Genomic DNA, 24,941 nt, shown 5'->3' on the forward strand with positions numbered 1-24,941 from the left:
ATCTTTCTTCTGCTAGTGAGTAGGACAAGGATGAAACAAGTGTAGTATTTTTCAGGAGAAGGTCACTGAGCATATTAGTACTTGTATCTCTTTCCAACAGTCTTTGGATATGTAAAGGTTGAGGATTTTTTCACTTCTGTGTTTATTTTGAACCTTGTTTTAAATGTGACTAATGAAAGCACTTGCTAAGGAAGACGTAATTTTAATTTGTTAGAAGTGTGAAACTTTCAGTAATGTAGATTTGGACACACACACCCACGCATATAGAGACAGACAGACAGAGATAGGTGTGAGACAGGAGATATGAGAGAATTTGCATTGGCTGCCATCATCTCCTTTGGAGAGAAGCATTGAAGCTGGACTGTCTTTGAAATATAGGAATTGGCTAGCATCTGCTATGTTGGTGAGGAGAGTTTAATGCAGTTTATATTGGCTGCTCCTTCCCTACCTCTTTTGTTATTGAGAGAGCTTCTGTCATAATATCTCTAGTGAATATCTTTCCAACTTGGAATGAATAAGCTGAGAAAGGATAGCCCAGACTTTTGTGCAGGTTTATATATTTTTCATTGTTTTGCAACAGTGGGGTTTATTTTTGATACGAACTACACTTCTTGCCTTTATTCCTGGCAGAAGCATTCTTCCTTTAGCAATGAGGTAAAAGTAATTCAATAGATGTTGTTTGCCACCATGGTGATGTCATGAGAAAACCTTCACCTGCTGAATGTCTGCCTTCCATATAGCTCTTAAGACTTTGTGCTCCTGCCAGAAGATACTTATGGCTGGCAACCCTAAACAACACAGATTATTGATATGAAGGTTTAAATCTTATTTGTACATTCGTTGCTTGAACAGAAGTTTATGAAACGGAAAACATTTGTTTTAGCACTTTATCACCGTAAGCACATTTGATTAATTTTTCTTTCGGCATGTGCCTTGCTGAAAACATTATTGCACACGAGTGGCAAGTAATCTTGGCTCTTAGCCACCCAAAGAGAAAATGAAGACAGATCTTCATGCTCTGTGATGCTGAGGAGTGTATGTGGATTCTTGGAAATGGGGCTTTTAGTAGTTTAATATTTCAATATCCGTTTAATATAAAATGTTGCAATCATGTGCAATGGAGCATAATATTTGCTTCCAAAGCTTTCAGACCTGTTAGTTACACAATTTTTAAAGAAGTGTCTTATGGGTGTGTAGTGCCCTACTGTTTTTTGCCAACTGGGCCCTCTATGCATTTTTCAGAACGTTTTGAGCAGCTGTCCGGTGGTCTGCAGTCATGCTAACATAATGAATAGCTGCATTGGTTCAAGAGGAGGCATTAGTATAAATTATGATATGGGCTCTTTGTTCTTTGCGCATAACCTAAAGGAGTCTTGCCCTCCCCAAGAGAAGAGAGGATTGTCTTTAAGGCATCTTTTTCAAAGGAATACCTTAAACCTTCCCAGCATTCTCTATTTTTGATAACCTTAAAGAAGTCACTTTAAAAGTCAACTGTGGCAAGAGCTGGCTACCTTTGTGCCTGCCCACCCACCCGCCGTCCCACTCTGTAAGATTTTGCTATTGTGAAGACTGCCTAAGCCAGGGCTTTTCAAACTGGGCGTTGCGACACCCCAGCCTATGAGCCCTGGCCTCTGCCCCCTAAGGGGTGTGGGCAGCCTGGAGGCAGGGAGGAGGCAGGGCTCCCCAGGATTTTGCTGCCCAGGGGGGCTGCAGGGGCTTGGGTGCACTTACCCAAGCCTCCTGCAGCCTCCCCAGTCTGCAGGGAGCCCGGCGCAACCTGCAGCAGGACTCCCCGCAGCAGTGAAAGTAAATGCGGAGCGATCGCGCTCCGCTAAAGTGGAAGTGAAGCGCGATCGCTCCGCATTTACTTTCACTGCTGCGGGGAGTCTTGCTGCAGGTTGTGCCAGGCTCCCCGCAGCACCGAGAGGCTGCAGGAGGCTTGGGTAAGTGCACCCAAGCCCCTGCAGCCCCCCTGGGCAGTGTGATCCTGGGGATTGCACCGCTGCCTTCCCCCCCGCTGCCTCCCCCCCCCCGCCCACACAAGTACTTAGTGGCTCTCAAACTGTCTCAGAGAGTTTGAGAACCACTGGCCTAAGCCTATGGATTTCTTTATCATGAGGCCTGGGCTATAAAGTACATTTCACAGATGCAAGTAGTGATACTTGTGTGCTTATAACACCCCTATTCTTGTAACAAAGTTCACTCTAAGAGACCTCCTGCTTCCACCCACTACTTACCTTGTAGGGGTGTTGAAATGACTACATCAGGACCAAACATGTGAAGCACTTTGTATTCCCATAAAATGCTACACAAATGTTAAGTATTATAATAATTCCCTTTTAAAATTCATACAATCTAGGAAAGTATAATTTATAACAGTTAATTTGATCATACTTGTTGGAACAGCTACAGCTCAGATAACTTGACAATATATACTCTCTCGTAGGTGTTTGAAGGAAATGGAAGAATAGCAGTACATTGGTGTTTACTGTTTAGACAACCATAACATAATCAACCAGATATGGTGTCATAATTTAAAAGAAAGGAGATGGTCCTTTGTCACAATGGGCACCAAGGTAAAGGTAATGCAATTCTGAGGTTAGAGAACAAATATTCCCTTACCTTGAGGAGGCCTTCGTGACTGCCACCCAAGTGCAGGATACAGCTCTTTCCCCATTGGCACAGCTGTGTCAGTGGTGGAATGTTGGTTAGGATTTGGGCCTAACAGCCCAATCCTATGCATGTCTACTCAGAAGTAGGTCTCATTAGAGTAAATGGGGCTTACTCCCAGGAAAGTGTGGATAGGATTGGGCTGTTAGTCTACTAGAAAAATGCATTTGTTCTAGAATGTGTTGTGCCGAACAGTTTAAAATGAACATAAAACCATAAGAAGAGCCCTGCTAGATCAGGCCAAAGGCCCATCTAGTCCAACTTCCTGTATGTCACAGTGGCCCGCCAAATGCCTCAGGAAGCACAAACATCTTGGGTGTGAGTGTGAATTCATCTTTAACATGAGTCTGCATTAGAGTCCAGATCTACTTGGAGCTAACTTGTACAAACTGGAGGAGAGGGTTAAACCTGAAGAATGGCAACTTCATTGCACACGTGTTAAAATGTTGCCCTTAGATAAAGATTTAACATCTTCCTAGACCAGTGAATCTGAATATGCTGTGGTGGTTTGACCAGGGACAGTCCCTATTTTTTGAATCTTTCCCTGATAAATCACTGTCTCTGTTTCACCGTTTAGGAATGCATTTAAACATTGTGTTACTTTGCACACATGTGCACTGAAGTTGCCATTCTTCAGGTTTTAACCTTCTCCTCTGGTTTTGTACAAGTTTGCTTCAAGTAGCTCTGGACTCTAATGCAGATTTATGTTAAAGGTATTTGTATGAACACAAAGGTGCCAAAATGAATTCACACTCTAGTACCCAAGATATTTATGTGTGCTTCCTGAGGCTGCTAGTAGGCTACTATGAGATACAAGAAGCTGGACTAGATGTTCCTCGTCAACCTTTGTTTGAACTGCAACCCCTGGTTTGGGGTTACTGACCTAGACCTCATCTTGTCTGTCATCTGATGTCTTTGTAGTGGCTGCATAAGAACCATCTTTGCTTAGGGAGTGGAAATATTCAAGCCTTCATTCTAGTGTTGTTGGCAACCTTCAGTCTCGAAAGACTATGGTATCGCGCTCTGAAAGGTGGTTCTAGAGATGGTGTTGAATAAGTAGTAGGACCATTAGTATAGAATGTTATTCCACCCTTTGAGGCTCAATACAATATTGAAAGGAATATAGCATATTTCAGTCTTTGTGTTAGGTAGCTTGGAGACCCTCTTCCTTAGGGATACTTGTGGTTAAATTTTTTAAAGGGTAGCCAATTTGGCGGGAATTCAAGCATTCATAGAATTCAAGTAAAGAAACGGAAGCAAAATATCCTTAGAGTTATTTTCAGCTAGTCAAGGCTACATTCAACTATGAAATATTTATATGTTTGGCTGCGGTTTGTTTAATAAATATTTTATTGCTCAGTTCTATTTTTTTTCTTGGGTTTTTCAAGATTTTCTACCCTGTTCCATAAATGTTGCTGAATGTTATGTTTCAGGTTAAGTCTCTTCTGTTGTTTGTCCACTACCCAATGACCTATGTACTTATATGTTTAGGAACAGTGCTGCCTCCCCTGGACTTTCACTTGCCACTGTGTGTCTGTCACCCCCTGTTGATGGTGGCTGAACCCACTACCATGGTCACCTTGCCAATCAAGTAGTCTGCTACCAACTCCATAGCCATCACTGCAGCCAATGTACAAGCTACAGTCAATTGTAACTGCAACTACTTATACCTGCTTATAATGCAGGCTCTCTTGTTGCTTTGTTAACAAGTGTGCTGGAAGGAGGGTTCTGGGCTAGAAAGGAGCACAGTTGCACATGCCCATAAGGCAGGCTCCAGTACAAAAGCTTCAGCCTCTAACATCCCAGGGAAGCAGTCCTGAGGCGTGAAGGAGGAAATGAGTTCTGTATGACCCCCTCCTCTCACAATGCAGCACTGAGGCAACAGAGGAAGGCTTTCAAGGCACGGTCAGCAGACCCTCCTATGGCAATGGAAAGCAGGGATGGTTGTATGAGTACAATGGGGGGAGCACTCCACCAACCTGGGATAGGGAATATGGGAACCCCCAAGTTATAATACTTCCATGGCTGGATCATATTGTACTAAACCTGTTTCAAGTTTGAACTGGGCCACGTTATTTTTGAAGTGCAACTTTGCACAGGTGCAAGGGGAAGGCCTGATTGGGGCACTGCAGATCCAATTGATATCACCACTTTCCTAACACATTGTGTTTCCATCCAAGATCCATGCAAGGTCCTGTATACTTGAATTATGTTGCACAGACATGGCACCAGACTTACTTGAGTGGGTGCAAGTCAGCTACAGTGCTGAGTCCAACTCCAGTGTTGCACATTGGCAAGGGTACTTGGTTGCAATGCTATCCTACATTTCAGTTCTTTGTGAAGGGGGCTGAGCCCTACAAATTACATGGGTCAGCATTTTGCCTCCACCTCTCATAGCATGAGGGCAAGCAACAGCCTGCTGTTGGAGATGGCATGTTCAGGGGGCAGGGCTGAGCAACTGCCTCAGTGTTTTCTCTTCACTCAGTGCTTGGCCCTGCCCAGCCTCCCAGGAGGTCATTCTGGGATTCGCTGATCATCTATATGAAGCAGACTTGGAATTTTTGGCTCTCCTGCCTGATTGGCCTGCTTAAAGGGTATTTTCCTCCTCCCTACTTCAACTGAGAAACTGGGCCATGTGTTTTGACTTAGCCAGCTGCTGACACCTGGCAGGTGTGGGAAGTGGAGTGGGCAAATGAGGACTAGAACCTGTCTCCAGGGTTTGCTTGACTCTGAGAATCCATTGATTATAAATATGAAGATCTGCTTGGCTTGGGGAGGGGTGATGCAATCCTGATCATCCTTGATCCCTTTGAGGGATTGATGAAAATAAACTGTGATCACTAAAGGCAATTTTCAGCTTAGAGACAGGATGGGAACACCCATAGGAGGAATAGGCAGTAGCTGCCCATCTCCCCTAAGGAATGAAATCTGCATTGAAAATGGTGGAGTTGTAGTATGGTTAGGACTGCTGCAGGTTTAATATACTGTACAGCTGTGGTTCCCAGACATTTTATCACTGGGACCCATTTTTTAAAATGACACTTTCAGAACCCACTTAGCTTTACAAGACTTTAAAAAAGTGTCACTTTACCAACTGCTCAAGTGTGTACACACACACATACACACACTGCTCAAGTGTATGTGTGTGTGTGTGTGTGTGTGTGTGTGTGTGTGTGTGTGTGTGTGTGTGTGTGTGTGTGTGTATATATATATATATATATATATATATATATACTCGCTCCATGTTCACTGGATTAGCACCTTTCTGGTGGCCTTGTGTTCCCTTTCACTTGGCCTCCGATAAGAGCCAAAGCCGGCACATACTCAAGTGTGGCTCAGTTTCACTTTGATTTTTCCCTGTCAACTTGGGAAAATCCTTCTTCAGAGTTTGCTGTGGCCTGCATTCATCAGATCAGGTACATTCTGGTGGTGTTGCATTCCCCTTGGCCTGCCCATTAAAGTGGACCGAGACAAGGTCACCTACTTGCCAGTAAACATGCCCCTGCTGCTCCATTTTGGTTTCCATAGGGTTCAATACATTTTCCTTGTCAGCTATCAGCATATCCGTTTCATGACCGAGTCGCAACCTACTGGTGGGTCCCAAGCTACAGTTTGGGAACCACTGCTGTACAGCATATGATTTAATAAGTTGTGGCCCATTTATGCCAAATCTACTTGTCTTATTCTTTATTGAGGTATGTGCAGGCAATTTATATATTCAGGGTACTTACTGGACCAAATGTATGAATCTCTTTCTTATAGCACAATACTATGCATGTTTGTTTGGAAGTGAATCCCACTCTTTTGTGCCCAAATTCTAATAATGGGTCACTCTCTCATTGTGCGGTTGTGTCTTTTGTGGGATAAGTATGTAGGAAGGATGCAAAAAGTAAATTACAATAACATATGAATGTTTGCAACTAAAAAGGGACAGCCATCTGTCGATTTTGAAACAACCTCTATGTGGGTCCTACAAAATGGAAATGAGCCTTTATCTTATGATGTAGCATGCTCCTACAGAATAATATATGTTGGTTATAAAATAAACTAGGCTGTAATGCTGGAAGGGTCTCCAGTCCTTAGGCTTTCTTGCTCATTCTGCAAGAAATTAGCATTGTTCACACTGGTTAGTCTTAATAAAAATGGTTTTAGCTAAAGCATTGAGACAAGGTAGCCATCTGCCACATGGAAATGCCAAATTCAAATGAATAACAGCAGGAAAAAGAATGTCTTTCATTCTTATTTTTTGCACTTTGAGAGGGAGAAAGAACTTCAAATAGGTGATGGGATCAATTAGCATTTTGCCTATCTGGTTGTAAGGTTGTAGAGTCATTAGTATGGTGTAGTGAGAACCAAGGCTGGGGAGGCATAGCACATGGTGTTCCCAGATGATGTCACACCTCAAGGCATTCTGGGGGCTACCCAGTAACCTGCACAATCGCAGCGGAGGCAGATCTGCCGATGCCGACTGGCTTGTGGCAATGGCATCTCAGCCTCCCCTGTGATTGCGTGACCTTTCAGAAACTAAATGGAGTGTATGCTCAATCACAGGGGAGGCAGAGCCTCCCTGTCTGCATGTCCCTGGCACGGTGCATTTTTCAGTGCTGCAGTTACAGATGTATAGATTACACTTGTATATTCCCATAAAGCACTTTTGCAATCTTGAAGACCTCACTAGTTCTCTTTGACAACTGCAAGTGAACCTAATATAGTCCAACTGCAAAAGTAGTCTTAACATAATCTGAAATATTTTTACAAATCTAGGCCTTACAAGTGTTCTGTGCCTTACATAATCCTTAGTTGTGTGCCTGGAGAGGCAAAGTATGGTATAGTTGGACCTTCAAAAAAACTGCAAAGAAATCTACATGGGTTGTAAAGAACATTTTTGCTTAATTATTCGGAGCGCCTGGGCTACATGTGATGCATAGTTAATGACTGTAGAATGAATAATTGAATGTGACTTATTCATGACCAGAATGTTAGCACTCTAATGAAGGAGATGAGAAGAGGGGGGGAAAGCAGTTCTATGTGAAGATTAGAAGAGCTCTCTTTTTCTGTGCAGTTAGTAGCATCTGCTTTATCTAAATTATGTTCAAGGTTATACAGCCATTCAAAATGAGACTTGAAATTCATGTTTTGTATGGCTGGTACTGTCTTCATTTGTTAAGCCACAAACACTCTGGGCACAGTGAGATAACACTTGTTTAAGCATTTGTTTAGTGGCCATTTGTCTTGTTTTGGAATCTAAATTTTCACAGAGATTGTTTTCTCCAGTTTATGGGACTTAAATGACTTGTGGAGAAGACGCTATATTTCAGATGGTTTAGATTATGTGGAAGAAAGCATGTTTGATTCAAACTGAGGACATAGGCAATGATACGAATGCATTTCTGAAAAAAAATAACCCTTGTGCCTTGGGTGAAGGTCAACTGAAGTCCTTGTTAGGCATTCATGAAAGTATACAGTGGGGAAACAGGCTACTTTCTCCAGACCATGCCTGTAGGAACATAATTGCATGCCTAGGGGCTCCCAGCAGATTTTCTAATGAGGCTGTGCATCATGCCGTGGTTAGAACAAGGGCAAACACGAATCACTTGTAGAGTGGAGGATCTGAAAGAAAGCATAGTCGGTACCACGTGGGGATTGAAATCTGGGGAGTCAGAGGCAAAAGGAGTAGTTGGGCTAAGGTGGAAGGTCAGGTAGTACAGTCCAGTCCAGGTGAGGGAGTCTGTATGATTCAGGTTTTTTTTTAGGAGGAAGGAGATGAAGGAGAGCAGTAGAGACTAGAGTGGGGAACTAGACTGACTAGCAACTCTAGTATCTAGTGACCCATTTCCTTCTCCCTTCCTGGGACGAGGACAGCCTTTTCAAGAGGCTGGATAGAGGGGAAGATTGCTGGAAAGCAGGAGTAGAACTGTGGAACTCTCCATGGTGCTGCCACAAATGTCAAATGTTTTACTATGAACACTGACTTCTGTGTAAAGACATGAAGCCAAGTACTGCTCATCGCAAGGGTTGACGGTGAAATTGAAGTAAACATTACATTTATTTAGTGCCTTTTGAGCATTCGCAGCACTTTATATACATTTACTTCCTGTATATGAAGCGGCATTCTGTGAGGTTGGATCGTTGGTCCGTCCATTCCAGACTGGTATTTTCTAGTCTGACAGGTGTTTGCTCTTAATGCCTTATGGCAGGATTCTTCTTAAACCCTATAATCGGGGATCTCAGGTAGTCGCCTTGTACATCAGCCTTAGTATGACAAAGCAGTCCTTTTATCCTCTTGTTTCTAACAGAGGATTAAGCCTGGGATTGTATGGTGTGCCCAATGCCACCTAATAATAATAATAATAATAATTAATAATAACAGGTATTTATATACCGCCTTCCTTGGTCTTTATTCAAGACTTTATTCAAGGCAGTTTACATAGGCAGGCTTTATTAAATCCCTTATTAAATAGGGATTTTTACAATTTGAAAGAAGGTTCTTTCTTTCAAGAATGACTACATTCAAGGTGTTTCATTCCAATCTGGCTTCACATTCTGGCCTCCATCCTCCCACGCTCAGAGCAGATGGAATTGCTCGGCTTCAGCTTGTCAGCTGCTCCAAGGTCGCACGGTGCCGGTGGCCTCGAACTGGCGACCTTGTGGATGTTATCTTCAGGCAGACAGAAGCTCTACCCTCTAGACCAGACCTCCTGCCCCAGACCTAATGAATTCCTGACAGAGGCGAGGCATGAAGCAAGGACTTCTTGGATCATAGCTCAGGCTGAGTGGTTGCTACGCTATGCTAGGGCTGAAACTGTATGCACACTTCCCTGAAAATAAGCGCCACTGCACTCTGTGAGGCTTACTTCTGAGTAAAATGTATAAGATTGCGTGGTAGTGTTAAGTGCAAAATTGGGTTGCTGCCTGAAATAAGGTTGCTGTGAAGTGCTTTGGGTGACTGTTCCTGTGAGGAAGCCTCTCCCTAGAAAAGTTCCGGGTGTTATTTCTTCTGCTGGAAGGGAGCCAGGTCCAGTCATCAATCAAAATATAGATAGAAATAGAATGCCATGTTATTGATTTACAGTAAGAGGTATCTAACACTCAGGCTAAGGCTCCAATCCTATCCAACTTTCCAGCACCGCTGCAGCTGCAATGCAGCCCCAAGGTAAGGGAACAGATTTTCCCATACCTTAAGGAGACCTCTATGATTGCCTCTCCACCACAAGATGCAGTGCATGCCCCATTGGCATGGCTGCACTGGCACTGGAGAATTGAATAGGATTGGGCCCTTAGTTCCCTAACACTTGTGCTCATTCCCATGCTCGCTCAGTGGGCCAGAAATCCACTGAAAGATGTTACCCAGTTTGGACTGGGGAAAAGAACTATGGTGGATCTTCTGCCTTTGCCCCTCTCCCGTGGGTTCATCCCTCTATCCCCTTGGGGCAGTTCTTCCTGGAATGACTTTGTAAATGATTCACACCTTGTCCCTTAAGCTGGAAAAAACCAATTACTCTGAATTTAAGATGGTGTTTTTTCATAAAAATAAAATGTTGATATTAGAATATTTTAACATTCAGCAAAGCAGAGCTATTATATCCTGTGCTCTGTTTGCAGGACTCTTGCATGCTTTGGACCTAGAGACATTATTTTATGACCTGTGTAAAGTTATTAGCTCTGAAAGTGTTGAGAATCTTGTGATCAGTGAGAGTTAAATAAACAAGAAAAATGACTTAAATTGCTTATTGATGTAGCTGTTCCTTTGACTCCCCTCTTTGGAGGTCATCATTAATTGTTGATCTTCTCCATTAATACTGTGCTGACGTCCTGCACATTTCATGCAAGTAATTTGCCTTTATTGGGTGCATTATTAGGAATTTGTCTCAGAGAAATTTGTGATGTGTACTTGATCTCATGGTTGTTATTTTAATTGTTAGTCCCTTTTTTGTCCTTCATATCATCATTGTATCTTTTTTCCTGAAGCACTTAACCGTAACTAAACACTGTACAGTATATAAATGTTGCAGCAGTCCCTTCCTGCAGGTTTACAATCTAGTGAAATGGAGATGAAAGGAATATAGAAATTGAGGAAGAGGTTATATTGATGCTGGGTGAAGAATAAAATCAGTAAGAAATAGAAATGAAGATCTGCATATGTATACAGGAACAATTATATTGGAGAATCAAGAGGGGGAAAAATGATTTTTGAAAGGAGAGAAAGGTAGAGAAATGACTGTTGAAGTGAAGAGTGCTGCATGAAAGTGCATAAATGAAAGAGAATACAAGAATAGACACTTTAATGAATTAATATTAGGAGAATGAAGGGAGACGAAATCAAAGTGGTGCAAGATCATGTAAAGACTTGCAGATAAAAAGGAGAAGGTGAAACTTTAGAAAAGTTAATATCAGAAGCCAGTGAAGAGCATAATAAAGGGCATGTACGTGTGTGACACGGTCAAAATGATAAACAGGATAAATTAACCAAGCAGAAAAATTGAGAATAGAAACTAAATATGGATGGATTGATGTTATTCCCCTTCACTCTTGTTTTCCAGTGAACCTTATTTGGCTCTGTATTGCCATATGGTTCTTTTTGGATTTGGGAGCAATACACCCAGCAGTGGGTAAAGCAAGTGCCTTATACTGATAACACCCAAGCAGCATTAACAATCTAGAAAACAGATAGTACACTCATGCCGCTTTTGTCATTGGAAGCACCAGGAAGTCAATAGCAGGAGATGGGCTCTGTGGGGGGAGGGGGGCATCTGCTGCAGTATTGGCTTACATTGATGCTCACTGATAACAGGTTTGGAACTTTCTTATATATGCCTAATCACAGCGATTTATATATTTATACCCCCCATTGATTAGTAGGAAATGAACATTTTAGTGGTAAACCATAGGTTTAGAGATTGAAGTAGTGAGTCAAATAAACTAGGCTCCTCAGTTGCAGGAGTTTGACCTTGGAACAATGTCCAGTACTTTCCAAGATGACATAAGAAAGGACAAGAGATATATAGTGGTGGAAAGGCAAACAATGCATTCTAGCTGGCTTCCACCGATTAGCAAGGAATTATAACAAGCTGTGTACAATTCCAGCTGCCTGGCAGGGTGACTGCAGTCTGAGCTTCCAAACAGTGGCAAGATGCTCAGTGCGGCGGGCAGAGCTGCCGTACTTGAAAGCTGCCTGCTGGGGAAAGCCCTCCCACCTGCCTTGACCCTCTTACTGCTATTTTGAGGCTTGCAGTGCCGTCCCAATTTGGAAGTAAATGGCAGTTATGTCACCACGTGATGCATTTCATCACGTGTCATTGTCAGTTCCTTTTGAGTTCCAAGGATGTCGCAAGCCAGGTAAGTTTGGGAAGAGCTGCCCTAGATGATTCAGAAAGAATGAAACAGGCCCGTGCCACTACTGGCTCCTTGGAATTGCAATAATCTGCAATTTCCACTATAGGCTCTAATTCTGTGGTTTGCTGTTTTGAAATGATTGCTATTTTTAAAACTTCTCTGTGGGTGTTGAGGCTGGCTTGTTCTCTTAACTAGAGAGAGAGGGATTCTCTTTGTAACAGTGAAGACCATCTCTTCATAGATCATGCTTGTTTCACCATCAAGAGCTCCTTTTCAGGGGTATCCTTGCAGTGCTTCAAGCATGCATCTGAAACCATTGCTTCCGTGACCAAAACAACAACAACTTTTAAAATAATTGAAATTCATTTTATTAGGGTAGTTTTGATGAATTTGTAGTATCTTTATCATCTCTAAGTCACAGTCAGGTGTAAAAAGTAGTCAGTGGGTTGACATGCTACTGAATAATAATTATTTCTATTTATAAACTTCAGGCTTTTATGCTTCATTTAAGAAGTTGTTAAATAAGATGAGTTTTTTCAGCTTGAACCTCCTGGAAGATCAAAGCATGTCGGCTTCATTTGTCCCATATTTTAATATTTTGGGTATGCTTATATAGTTGTAAGATGTGCGATCTCAAGAAAAGATGCTTTAAAAGGAAAAATGTGTATCCCAGCAGACTACTCCAGTATTTTTTTTTTGAAGATATGTCTCTGGCAGACAGGTTTTTGTTTTTTTGTTGTTGCTTTCCCTTACAGCCCATTTAATGACAAGGCATTTGAACAAAGGGGTTTAGTACGCAAATTCCAAATAAATCTGACCCCATGTGCAAAGGTTGCCTGCTTGCTTAGTTTTGCCAAACCCAAACAGAAAATGATGCCTTTCTGTGTCTGTTTTGTTTCTGTGAGGCAAAACGGAGTTGAGTTACTTGGGCTTGCAGTCATTCTTTGCCAGATAATGAGGAGACACTATTATAATACATAGTGTTTACTCTTAAAATTAGGAAAAATGAAAGGAATACATGAAAAAATTGTTAGGTAGAAATTAAGGGACAAAGGCACACACTTGCTCTTTCTGTACGTGTTAGAATACATGCATGGAATTTTTTTTCCAAAATAACAGCTCTTTTTCTTTCCTGAAATGGATATGTCCGTTCACCCGATATTTCACACTGGCAACATCACTTCCAAATGTGGACCCTGACCAGGGTGACCAGATTCAATGGAGGACAGAGTGCCTGTATCTCCATTGTAGTAGTACATTTGGGACAAAGCCAGATGTTGTCTGCTAAATTCCATGTATGCAGTTCTAGGTAGGCGGAAACATCAGGAAGGCTTTTGAACCAGCTGGGCTGCCTTTGGCCTGTTAGTCACAGCTTGTGCAGGCCTGGCCTAACTCATGGACCATAGCATGTCAGTCAGTGCTGAGATGGGTGTGTTGCCAGTTTCATGAACACGAGGATTTGCTTCAGTAATAACACTTGCAAAGGCATTTCTGATTTAATGGGTGAAGAGGTTGCACAGACACGGAATTGCCAGTACTCTATCTATGAATCTCATAGCGCCGATATGCCTTTTTTTCCCTTTAAAGCAGCCTCCATGGTGATGGCTGAACTTTCCTCTTTGGGGATGTAGAGTATGGGGTGTGGCTGGCTACATATGACTAGCCAGCCACACCCCATGTTTGCACAGTGCGTTCCTACCCAGGTTCCTGCATGGTGTTGATAGAGATGCTTTTTGCTTTAGTGGCTGTCCTGCACTTTCCTTCAAAATGTGGTACCTTCACTCCCCCATCCTTAACTGCCATTTAGCCAAGGGATTACTTCAGAGGCTCTGTTGGCGAGCTTTAAGGGAAAACATTGCTAAAACGGAACCTTTACTAGGGGAATATTTGCTTGTTTCACCTGAGGGTTTAAAATGACCATAGGTTGACCTTCCGTAGCCCATTGAATTAAAAGGCTTCGGCACTAACCTGGCTAGACAGATGGAAACTACTTTCCACAGGGAACCAATTACACATAGGTTTTTCTGTATAGGAAACCACTATCTTAAGGCCACTGCTGATTAGTGGGCTGGGGCATCACCCTTACGAGGAACGGCTATTGTGTTTGGGACTCTTCATTCTAGAAGAAAGAAGGCATTGGGAGGGGGGCATGATTGAGACATCTAAAATTATGCACAAGATGGATAGAGGGAAGTTTTTTCCTCTCTCACACAATACTAGAACCAGGAAACATCCACTAAAATTGAGTGGCAGGAGAGTTAAAACAGACAAAAGAAAATATTTCTTTACCCAGTGTGTGATCTGTGGAACTCCTTGCCACATGATGACGATGGCCAAGATGACTTTAAAATGGAGCAGGCAGATTGATGGAGCAAAGGTCATTGCAGGTTAGAAGCCATGATGACTATATGCGTGCTCCTGGTTTTAGAGGTAACCTACCTCTAAATGCCACACACAAGGGAGTGGCAGAAGGATGCAGGTATCTTATTGTCTTCAGCTGAGGCTTTTGGTGGACCACAGGAAGCTGGACTTCGATGGAAGCTGGGCTAGATGGGCCTTGGCCTGATCCAGCAGGGCTGGATCTTATGCTCTTATGTAAATCAGTTGCAGTGTTGGGGATTGCAGGTAGTGTGTGGTGGGTTGGCATTTACTGATGTTGGCTAGCTGGGACATAGCCCATTTCTAAAAACAGGAGGTTGCACATGCACATCATGGCCCATTTCTAAAATCAGGAGGTTGCACATGCACATCATGGCTTGTAACTTGTAATGGATTTTTCCTCCAGAAACTTGTCCAATCCCCTTTTAAAGGTGTCCAGGTCAGACGCCATCACCACATCCTGTGGCAAGGAGTTCCACAGACTGACCACAGGCTGAGTAAAGAAATATTTCCTTTTGTCTGTCCTAACCCGCCCAACACTCAATTTTAGTGAATGTCCCCTGGTTCTGGTATTATGTGAGAGTGTAAAGAGCACTTAGAGCCTTCAAATAAATTTGCATTCAAAGACAGCGTGGGGGAATAGAAAAGCGATGCTGTTATTCACACCCATTTTTTGTGGTTATTCCATTTGCAGACCCCATAACTCCAGAAATCTCTCATTCAGATAGGTGCATGTGTGACTCGGCTTGTGGAGTTTGAGCAACCTGAGTCATATTTGATATTAAAGGATGACTTGCTGTCTGTGTTGCTCTGGTTCATATCCCTCTGAGTTGCCAACTGCACTGAATTTCTCCACAGGGTTCCGAATGAGTAGGCGAACAGTAAGACCCAAGCAGCATGTCCTTAAGGAACTGGCTGATCCCCCTGCGTAACAGTCAGCTGTGAGAACCACCCCTGGAGTATGCCGTGCTGTTGCACACCGAAGAAGTGATGTGTTAGCAGAAATCTGGCCTGGCTCACAAAGTCTTGCAAGAGAGAAAAACGGTCTCAACCAGATTTTGCCACTTGCTGTTCTCTTGAGGAAGGCAATTCAACTTTAAATAAACACAAATATTTACACAGCTCTTGATGCTGCATTGCCTGCAAGGCAATTTCTTTTTTAAAAAATTGCATTGTTAACACTTGTTTTCATGCTGTAGTTTGACTGCCAGCCTAACACGTTGAACTTGGAATCTAATCTGCTGTGTGTGTGTGTTCTCATGTTTCATCCAGGACGCTATTAACACAAGCTGATCTGCATTCTGTCTTGGAAAGAATAGCAACCGATGCATGTTAACCTTATTAGTGCCAGTACCACTACTCTGATTTTCTTTGTTTGCTTCTCAACATCTCCAGACCTCACTTCATTGGCTTATCAGGAGTGTCACGCTCATTTTGTACAGTGAGCCAAATAGTATTGGGGGCTGAGGGCCTGAGGTGATGTCATTAAGCAAGAAGTGACATCACTAGGCAGGTGATGCTCAGAAATAAGTACGTTTTTTGGAACTCATCAGCTGCAAATAACAGAAGAGAAAATAGGCAAATCTTGACCATATTTTCAAGATATGGAAGAGCCCAATAATAACACTGGGAGAGCCCAATTATCATGTGAGTCACCCTTTCAGTCACGCTGCTTCTGCCAAGGCATCACTTTGCAGCTCAGAAGCTGTGAGATGCTCTGCAAAGTGACACCTCAGAAGAAGCAGCACTGCTGAAAAAGTGGCTTGTGTGATAATGTTCTCTTACACCTTTGCAGCTTCTTCCTTTCTAACCCCTCTTGGTCTGCCTCTGCCCCGTACCATTCCTCACTTTCTGAAGTCTCCTTTCATCTCTTCCTCCCATGCCTCAGCAGAAGCAGTGCTGTTGAAAGGGCAGCCCACATGATGTTTGACTTTTCCCAGTGGCACCCTTTCACAGTGCTGCTTCTCCGCACACATCACTTCAGAGCTCATCAGCCTGGGAGCAGCTGATGGTGGGGAGAGCCCAATTATCACATGGGCAGGATAAATGGCTTCCATAGGCCAGGTACAGCCTGTAGGCCTCATGTTTGACATCCCTGGACTAGATCATCTGTTGCTCCTTATTTGATATATTCTCTGCCTGAAGGCAATCAGCCACCACCACCCCCCGCCCTTTTCATTAACTTTATATCCCTGTTGCTTCTGAAATGGGATATTGCTGCACAGAATGATCATCGGGTGCCAAAATATGTCTTTGCTAAATAAATAACTCCATGAGATTTTGTTTTCAAAAATAATGGAAGCCATTATGATTCTAGTTCTTGTTTTGCTCTGAAAAACAATGTGTGTTGCAGCCCAATGCTAATCCCAGCGGCACCTAGGACTCCAGTGGCGCTAAAATGGCTACCGCTAGATGAGTGCCTGGCTAGTGCCCGGAGTCTCTACAGAGTAGGGGAGTGTTTGCTCCCTTACTCCTGGTAACACAGCCATGGTTCCAATGGGTCTTCTAGGATCTGCACCCTCTTTTGAGCGGGTGCAGACCTGAGGAGGCCCATGTTGGGTGGCCTGGGCTGGGAGGGAGGTTAGAATTCAGCGACAGAGCTTGCCACATCTCCACCCCCTCCTGGGCTCGATTCTCCCCTCCCTCCAACCTGTTCCACCCACTCCCTGCCCCGAGAGATCTTACAGCCAGCTAGTTCTGGAGGAGTGCCGGCCTGCCATCCATGCAGCGCTGAAGCCCTGCGCAGACTGGCGATGACCGAGTGCTGGTGGCTTCTCTTCCTCAGGTGCCGTGGATGTGCCTTTTGGCACATTTGCGACACCCAGCACCAGTGCTGGAGCTCAGTGCTCATGCTAGGGTGTTTAGGATTGGTCTCTTAGAAACCTGCAGCCAAACATATGGGTAACTGAGGGCCCAATCAGTTCCCTTTAGCCAAACATTTGTTCCCTTACCTCAGGGTTGCATTTCGGTTGCACCAGTCCTGAAAAGTTGGATAGGACTGGGTACTGAGGCTGCAATCCTATACACACTTTCCTGGGAGTACACCCCACTGAATACGTTGGATTTACTTCTAAGTAGACATGTCTAGGATTGGGGTGAAATCCTCTAGCACTTGAGAGTAAGTCCCATTGAACAGAGTAGGACTGACCTCTGAGTACATATATATGAGATTGCATTGTAATTCAAATTGATGTGCAGAATTTGTGCCCTCTCCATTTTGTGAACTCTTCCCATAAATTCTCTCTGTCATCCAACCTCTCAAAGGGCTCTTGCCAGTCTGTACCCTTCCTAGACAGTGGTACACAACTCCTCTGGATTTTAGGCCCCCTGTGCAAATATATATATATATATATTTTTAATTTTGTTTTCTCTGCTAGACATTGTCAGTCTCATCATCACAGTTTGGAGGTCAACACTCCGTTATTGATACCTTCCCCTTTAGTAAATAGAAGGTTTAAGAGCATTCCATGGTATCACAGTTGCTTAGCCTGTGAAGAGAGGGGTAATAGCAGGATGATTCAAGGATAAAAAGACTGTAATAGATTTTGGCTACAATCCTAACCATATTTCTCTGAGAGTAAGCCCCATTGAACAAAATAGGATTTACTTCTGAGTAGACCTGGTTAGGATTGTGCCCTTTAACTTATTATATTTGTGTTGCATCTGGGAAGCTTAATGCATTTCACTCATGCTTTGATTAAAACGGAAGGGCTCATTATCCGCTGGGGTTTCATAAGCAAATCACCATTGTTTAAAAATGTATGGACATCAGCATGTAAGAGAAGGCAAAGGAATATGTAGCTAATGCAGTGGTTCCCAAACTGGTGGGTCAGGATCCACCAGCCAGAGAAGCACTTAGATCTGGCCCCTTAAGGGGCAGGCACAGGGGGATTGCAGTAATGCGATCCCCAGGATTGTGCTGCTGCTGGGGAAATGGGGAGGTTTCTGTCTTACCTGAAGCCAGTGATGGGGTCTGGGTGGGTTCAGGGAGTCCTGCAGACACCTCTGCAGGCCTCCCCAAGCCTAGAAATAAAGAAAATTGCAGTTGGAAGTCATTTCCGGTTTCCAATTGTGAAGCTGGAAGTGACTTCCAATCACAGTTTTCTTTGACCCTGTCACTAGCTTCAGGTAAGCAGAAAACCCTTCCTTTTTTCCCAGCAGCAGCATGATCCTGGGGATTGTGTTGCTGGGAGGTGGTGGATTCTACCTCACTGGAGTTCTTAAGAAGAGGCTCAACAGGCACCTGCTGGAGATGCTTTAGGACAGTGGTTCTCACAACTTTTAGACCGGGACCCACTTTGCAGAATAACAATCTGTCCGGGACCCACCGGAAGTGATATCATCAACCTGGAAGTGAAGTCATGGCCTGAAGTGACATCATTAAGCAGGAAGTGACATCACTGTTCTCACCTAGTAGTTCATAAACTGCAAATGACAAGAGAAAATAGTCCAGCTCAGAAGCTTGTTTCAATTCTCACCGCACCCCCCCCCCCGCCCATATCAAGCATCCCAGCTGTTCACTGTGTTAAAGGGAGAGTATCTCATGGTGTTTTATTAGCTTTTGTTGGGTTATTTCTCAGCCATTTTCCAATAGCAAAGTATAAGGACAAAAAACCTATTTAAACCTTGACACATATTTAAAACGATTTAAACCTCCCCCACTTCAGGGATCTACTGAGTTTTAAGCACCTGGAGGGGGTGGGAAGGGCAGGGCTTGGGCTGGATGCAAGTGGGGGGAGAGGGGGGCTGGATCACAGGGCAGAGCTTGAACTGGAAGGAGGTGGTGAAAGAGAAAGCAAAATATGCCCCCCATTTGCATCTTGAGCCCACCTCAAGATAATCCAGCAATGCTCCCTGAGACACTCAGCAGCCACACTCACTCCTGTGCAAGCCGCTCTTTGCTCCTGGGAGGAGCTCTGAGTACACACAGGCAAGCTGGGGCAAAGGCAGTTCTAGCTTCCAAGATGGCTGCCTGCCCTGTTTGCCAGCCTCCAAGATGGTGTCACACAAACACAGAAAGTTCAGGGCTTTAGGCAAAGGCAGTTCCAGCTTCCAAGATGGTGCCAGTTTCCAGTTTGCCAGTTTCTAAATTTGCCAGTTTCCAAGATGGAGGCACCCATCTCTCCACGACCCACCTAACCTCAGATTGCGACCCACCAAGTGGGTAACGACACACAGTTTGAGAAACCTGCTTTAGGAGGATTTCCTGCTTCAGGTAAGGAATTGGACTAGATGACCTTGTAGGTCCCAACTTTAGGATTATATGTTTGTAAATCTACATTTTATTGTATTGGGTGTTGGAAATGTTTATTGGTAACCATAAGAACATAAGAACAGCCCCACTGGATCAGGCCTTAGGCCCATCTAGTCCAGCTTCCTGTACCTCACAGCGGCCCACTAAATGCCCCAGGGAGCACACCAGATAACAAGAGACCTCATCCTGGTGCCCTCCCTTGCATCTGGCATTCTGACATAGCCCATTTCTAAAAACAGGAGGTTGCACATGCACATCATGGCCCATTTCTAAAATCAGGAGGTTGCACATGCACATCATGGCTTGTAACCCGTAATGGATTTTTCCTCCAGAAACTTGTCCAATCCCCTTTTAAAGGTGTCCAGGTCAGACGCCATCACCACATCCTGTGGCAAGGAGTTCCACAGACCAACCACATCTGAGACAACTATCTCTGAAGAAATCTCGTCCTTATTTAATGTCTAATATTGATATTGAAATGTGTAGGTTCCCTTAGGTCTGAAATCTGTAACGTTGTGTTTGTCTGGAATCATTGCAGAGTCCTTGGTCACTGACTGATCAAGGAAGTTTCACAGGAATGCAATTACTCTGTGTTGCGCTTTCTAAATCAGTATACTTCATACATATGTCATGTGGATATTAACAGCCCAATCCTATCCCCACTTTCCTGAGAGTAAGCCTCATTGACTCTAATGGGACTTACTTCTGAGTAGACATGCATAGGATTGGGCTCTAAGTGTATATAGTCTGAGTAATCTTCTTAATGATAGAAATTTTGGGTTTGAGGTATTTCTTATGACAAAAAAAGATCTAAGCAATTGGAGAATATTTCTTACAGACTCTCTCAACTGAAAAATCTAGTTCATTTGTGCTTTAGATCAATGTTCAAAATGAGCACATTCTTCAAGAGTTGTGAATAAATTATTAATGACTGCATAACCTAAATTCTCTTTGCTCTTAAAGTGCATGGAACTGCCCTCTCAGAATTTTTCCCCCCAAAGTTGTTTACTCAAATGGTAGAACATGCCAGTTCTAAAAATAAAACCTGAGTTTGAAATATAATATAGTATGCAGGGAAAACACTTTGAAAATTACTTATTGTTAACTACATCTATATCTTTGGGGAAGGACCACAAGACAGTGGTGGAGTTTTCCATGTGTGTTCAACCCTTGCTATTGCCAGGCAGGGCAAGAAAAGATCCTTGTCCTGGAGAGGCACTTCCAGTCAGTGTGGAAAATTGTGCTAGAAAGACAGTTGAAGTTGTGAGGGCTACGTGTGTGGGAGGGGGGTTGCCCCATGGTCCTTGTCTCCTCGTGTTCCTTATTGGGATTCTATCAGCCTCTGCTTCAGGCTGTTAAGACTTGCGTCCCTGGAGGTGTGTTTGCTGACACTTGGCTCAAGGTATCTTGGCCACTTCCTCAGCACCTGCCTCTCCTTGCTCTAGGGGAGCCTGCCCTATCTTCATCATGGGCCTGGCTCTTATACTCCTCCAGGACTTCATCAGGTGTATCAGCCTCACCAACTGCCTTGCCGAACAGCCTCATTCTTCATGGGCTGCTCCTGGCTTGCTTGTTGGCTCTTTTCCCCTGGCTAGGAGAAGCAGCCGCATCTCCCAGTCCTCCATTGCCCCCTGTGTGGCTCCCTTCATGCTGGAGTATGGCTGTGGAAGTGGCAGTGAACCCAGAAGCAACTCACCATTGCCTTCTGCTGCCTTAGTGCATTCTATGGCTTTGCTGTAAGGTCAAGGGACCACAACCTGTCTTCCCATGCCATAGCAAACTGGGAAAATTCTGATCTATAGCTCAACCTCTTAAGGCAGTGTTTCTCAAACTGTGGGTTGGAACCCACTAGGTGGGTTGTGAGACAATTTCAGGTGAGTCCCTGTTCGTTTCAATGTGTATTTTAAACAGATCAGCAACTGTTTGGAAGGGTTAGGAGGGTTCTTCTTTATTTTAAATAAATATTTAAACTTATTCTAAATGTGTAATGTACTTAATTTATTCATTTTATTTGATTTTATCATTTGAAGGGGGGGTTAAAAATTTTCTTGCTTGATGATGTCACGTCTGACCATGATATCACTTCCAGGTTAATGACATCATTTTTGGTGGGTTCCAACAGATTGTCATTCTAAAAAGTGGATCCCGCTGCTAAAACGTTTGATAACCACTGTTTTAAGGTCAAAGTAGACATTACCTTAAACATAATAGTTTGCCCCTCGTCTCTCTTTGTGTGTGAATGTATCTATAATATATAGCTATTTCCACCCAGATATAGATAGCTACATACCTCTTTGCTTCTGCTCCATAGCTGCATCATGGGATTATAATACTGACCTTACAAGGATGTTGTAAGGATTACATCAAGGTAATACAATACTTTCTGAGTGAGCAAAGTTCTAGACGAATGATAATTTATTATTCTTAAAACAGTAGTAGCCTGCACCTGTATTTTATCATTGTAATTTTACCTCTGTCTAAAGTCAGGTGAATGAACCTAAGCAGAGTCAACTCTTCCTTAACAGTATGAGATATAAAGAAATTGAAAACAGAGCTGTAAGTACAGCACCAACTTTCCAAAAGCACAGCTGTGACCAACAGATAAATCACTTTTGATTACCTGTAATAAGGAACAAAAGGGCCACCAATAGCATTTTGTTATGGCTTACATAAGGGAAATTTCCAGCATTGGCTTCTAACCTTTTGTTTTATTAGGATAGTGTTTAAACTTTGGTAGCAAGCACAATAGTATTTATTTTGTTGGGGTAGGCTGCAGGAGTCGTACCCTCTCACTCTCGTTTCAAAACGATGTTTCTAGCAATACAGGATGTAATTAAAAACAATTACATTGTTATTACAAAGTCAACTTACATTTTCACCCGATCAGCTTATCACATACTTTAAATACCATGAGCACCATCCAGTCAAAGTCAAGCACATGTAGGTCCTATTGATTTTGCAGAGAGCAAGCTGAGAATGTACTTGCATCTTAACATAAAAATCAGCAGAGGTTAACATTGCTTTACCTTGGCCGCATGGTGTACGATTCAACAACGGTTTTCAAATGAAACCATATCTTTTACATGACTGTAGTTCCATTATTGAGTTGCATTTTGTAGAACTGCTGCTGAAGCCCCACATGGACTTCCAGTGCTCTGGTGGAAGGTAATTAATTATATGATCATTTCTTAAAAACAAACAGTGGTATCTGTGAATTAACGGAAAAACAGTTTTGTAGCACCTATAAGGACTAACCAGTTTATTTCAGCTTAAGGTTTTTTGGACTAGCGTCTGCTTCATCAAATGCCTCTCAAGTGAACTTCTCAGTGATACCCCCCCCCCCCAAGTATAGACAAACAGAACAAAAAGTTCTGATAGATGGACTCGCAGAACTCTGAGATAGCTTTGTGTAGCTCTTTGAATTACACCTTAAAACAAACTGGAAGCCAGCAATATTAGAGAAGCATGCTCCTTATAGTGAATCTTCTACACTTCCCTAAAATGTGAACCTTTCATAGGGACTGCACAGTTGGTACTGATCCAGGTTTGTAACTGGAAGGAAGGGAATCTGCTCTGGCAGTGTTGATGATTTAGTTAGACAGATGTCATGCAGAGAAAGAACAAGAATTGCATACTCCTTGTTTTTCTTGGCTTGCTTACAGCATCAACATGAGAATTTCCTGAGTTTATTGACTAGACCAGTGGTATTGAAACTGGGGCGTCGCGATGCCCCAGCCTGTGGGTCCTGGTCTCTACCCCCTTAAGGGGTGGGGACAGCCAGGAGACAGGGGGAAGGCAGCAGTGCGATCCGCAGGATTGCACCGCTCAGGGGGGCTGCAGGGGTTTGGGTGCACTTGCCCAAGCTTCCTGCAGCCTCCCAGGGGTGCGGGGACCCTGCGCAAGCGCCTGCAGGGTGCCCCAGGTCAGGGAAAGAGAGGGTGGGGCTATTGTGCTCCGCTTCTGCTTTTGCAGAGGCAGAGCAGATCGCTCCACTCTCCCTTTCCCTGACCAGGGGCGCCCTGCAGGCGCTCGCGCAGGGCTCCCTGCACACAGGGATGGCTGCTGCAGGGACTGGTGAGTGCATCCCAGTCCCTGCAGCCCCCTGTGTGATGCGATCCTGGGGATCGTGTCGCTGCCTTCCCCCTGCCCCTGCTGCCTCCCCCCCGCCCCCGCAAAGACTTACTGTGGGTTTCAAACTCCTGGAGAGTTTGAAAACCGCAGGACTAGACCAAGGGCAAAGACCCGAGAAGTTCTAGGAACATGAAACCATTTTCTTGAATTTTTGTTGTGCATTGCAGGGTGCTCGGAACAGACCCACAAGCAAAATTGAAGTCATTTTTTTTCTTAGGTCAATTCTACAATTTTCTGGAGTGAAAAGCTAGGTTCAAATAATTCTATTATATTATGTTACTGAACAGGAAACTTCCAAAAGCTATTACAATTCTGCCTTAATTCAGAAGTTTTTGCAGTCTGTGAAATACAGTGGAAGGTGTGTGTGTGTGTGTGTGTGTGTGTGTGAACAATAACTTTTTACAAGACTGTTTGAATAACAGCGCAATCCTAATTTGTGCTGGAACAGGCAGGCCAGTAGGCCTGCGCTGTATCCAGCACATGTTTCGGGCTGGCTGAGGCATAGGCTGAGGCAAGGGCAAAAAATTCCCCTTACCCCAGGGAGAGCTGCAGCAGCCCCAATGGGTCTACTCAGATCTGTGTCACCCGAAGAGGTGCTGCAGATCCAAGCAGAGTGGAGCAACCTGGAGCCACTCCATGCCTCCTGGGGCTAGGATCTGGCATAAGATCTGGATCCTGGCTCTGCCTCCCACTCCCTACCCACCGGCCTATGGGCTCACCCACCACCTGCCCTCCCCCCACCCCAAAACATCTCCTCCCCACCCTCCCCACGCCCCTCTTGGACCCCTGCACTAGCCAAACTTGGCCGTTGCGGACCTACCTGTCTCCAGCACGGAGGCTGGATCTGACCTTGCAGGCCAGCATGTGCCCCTGCGCTGGTCCACCCAACACACAAGGAGGTGCAAATATGCTTTATTGCACGTTTGCGACCCTCCCAGGTCGGCACAAGGGACTTGCGCCAGCTGATGATCCTTTAGGATTGCGCTTTAAATGAAATAAAGGTGGTTTTTTAGCTGGATCTTGCAGCTCAAGGTTTAGAGGACAACACACTGGGATGATCTTGGATACAATACCTACTGAAATGACTGGAAAAGAGAGTGACTGTACTCTTGTGTTCCTTCAATTTATTTGAAAGGATCTTGCACAGAAGTTTCTTAGTGGATGGCACATTTGT

The sequence above is a fragment of the Tiliqua scincoides genome, chromosome 1 (genome assembly GCF_035046505.1).
Source record: "Tiliqua scincoides isolate rTilSci1 chromosome 1, rTilSci1.hap2, whole genome shotgun sequence".
Classification (NCBI taxonomy): domain Eukaryota; kingdom Metazoa; phylum Chordata; class Lepidosauria; order Squamata; family Scincidae; genus Tiliqua; species Tiliqua scincoides.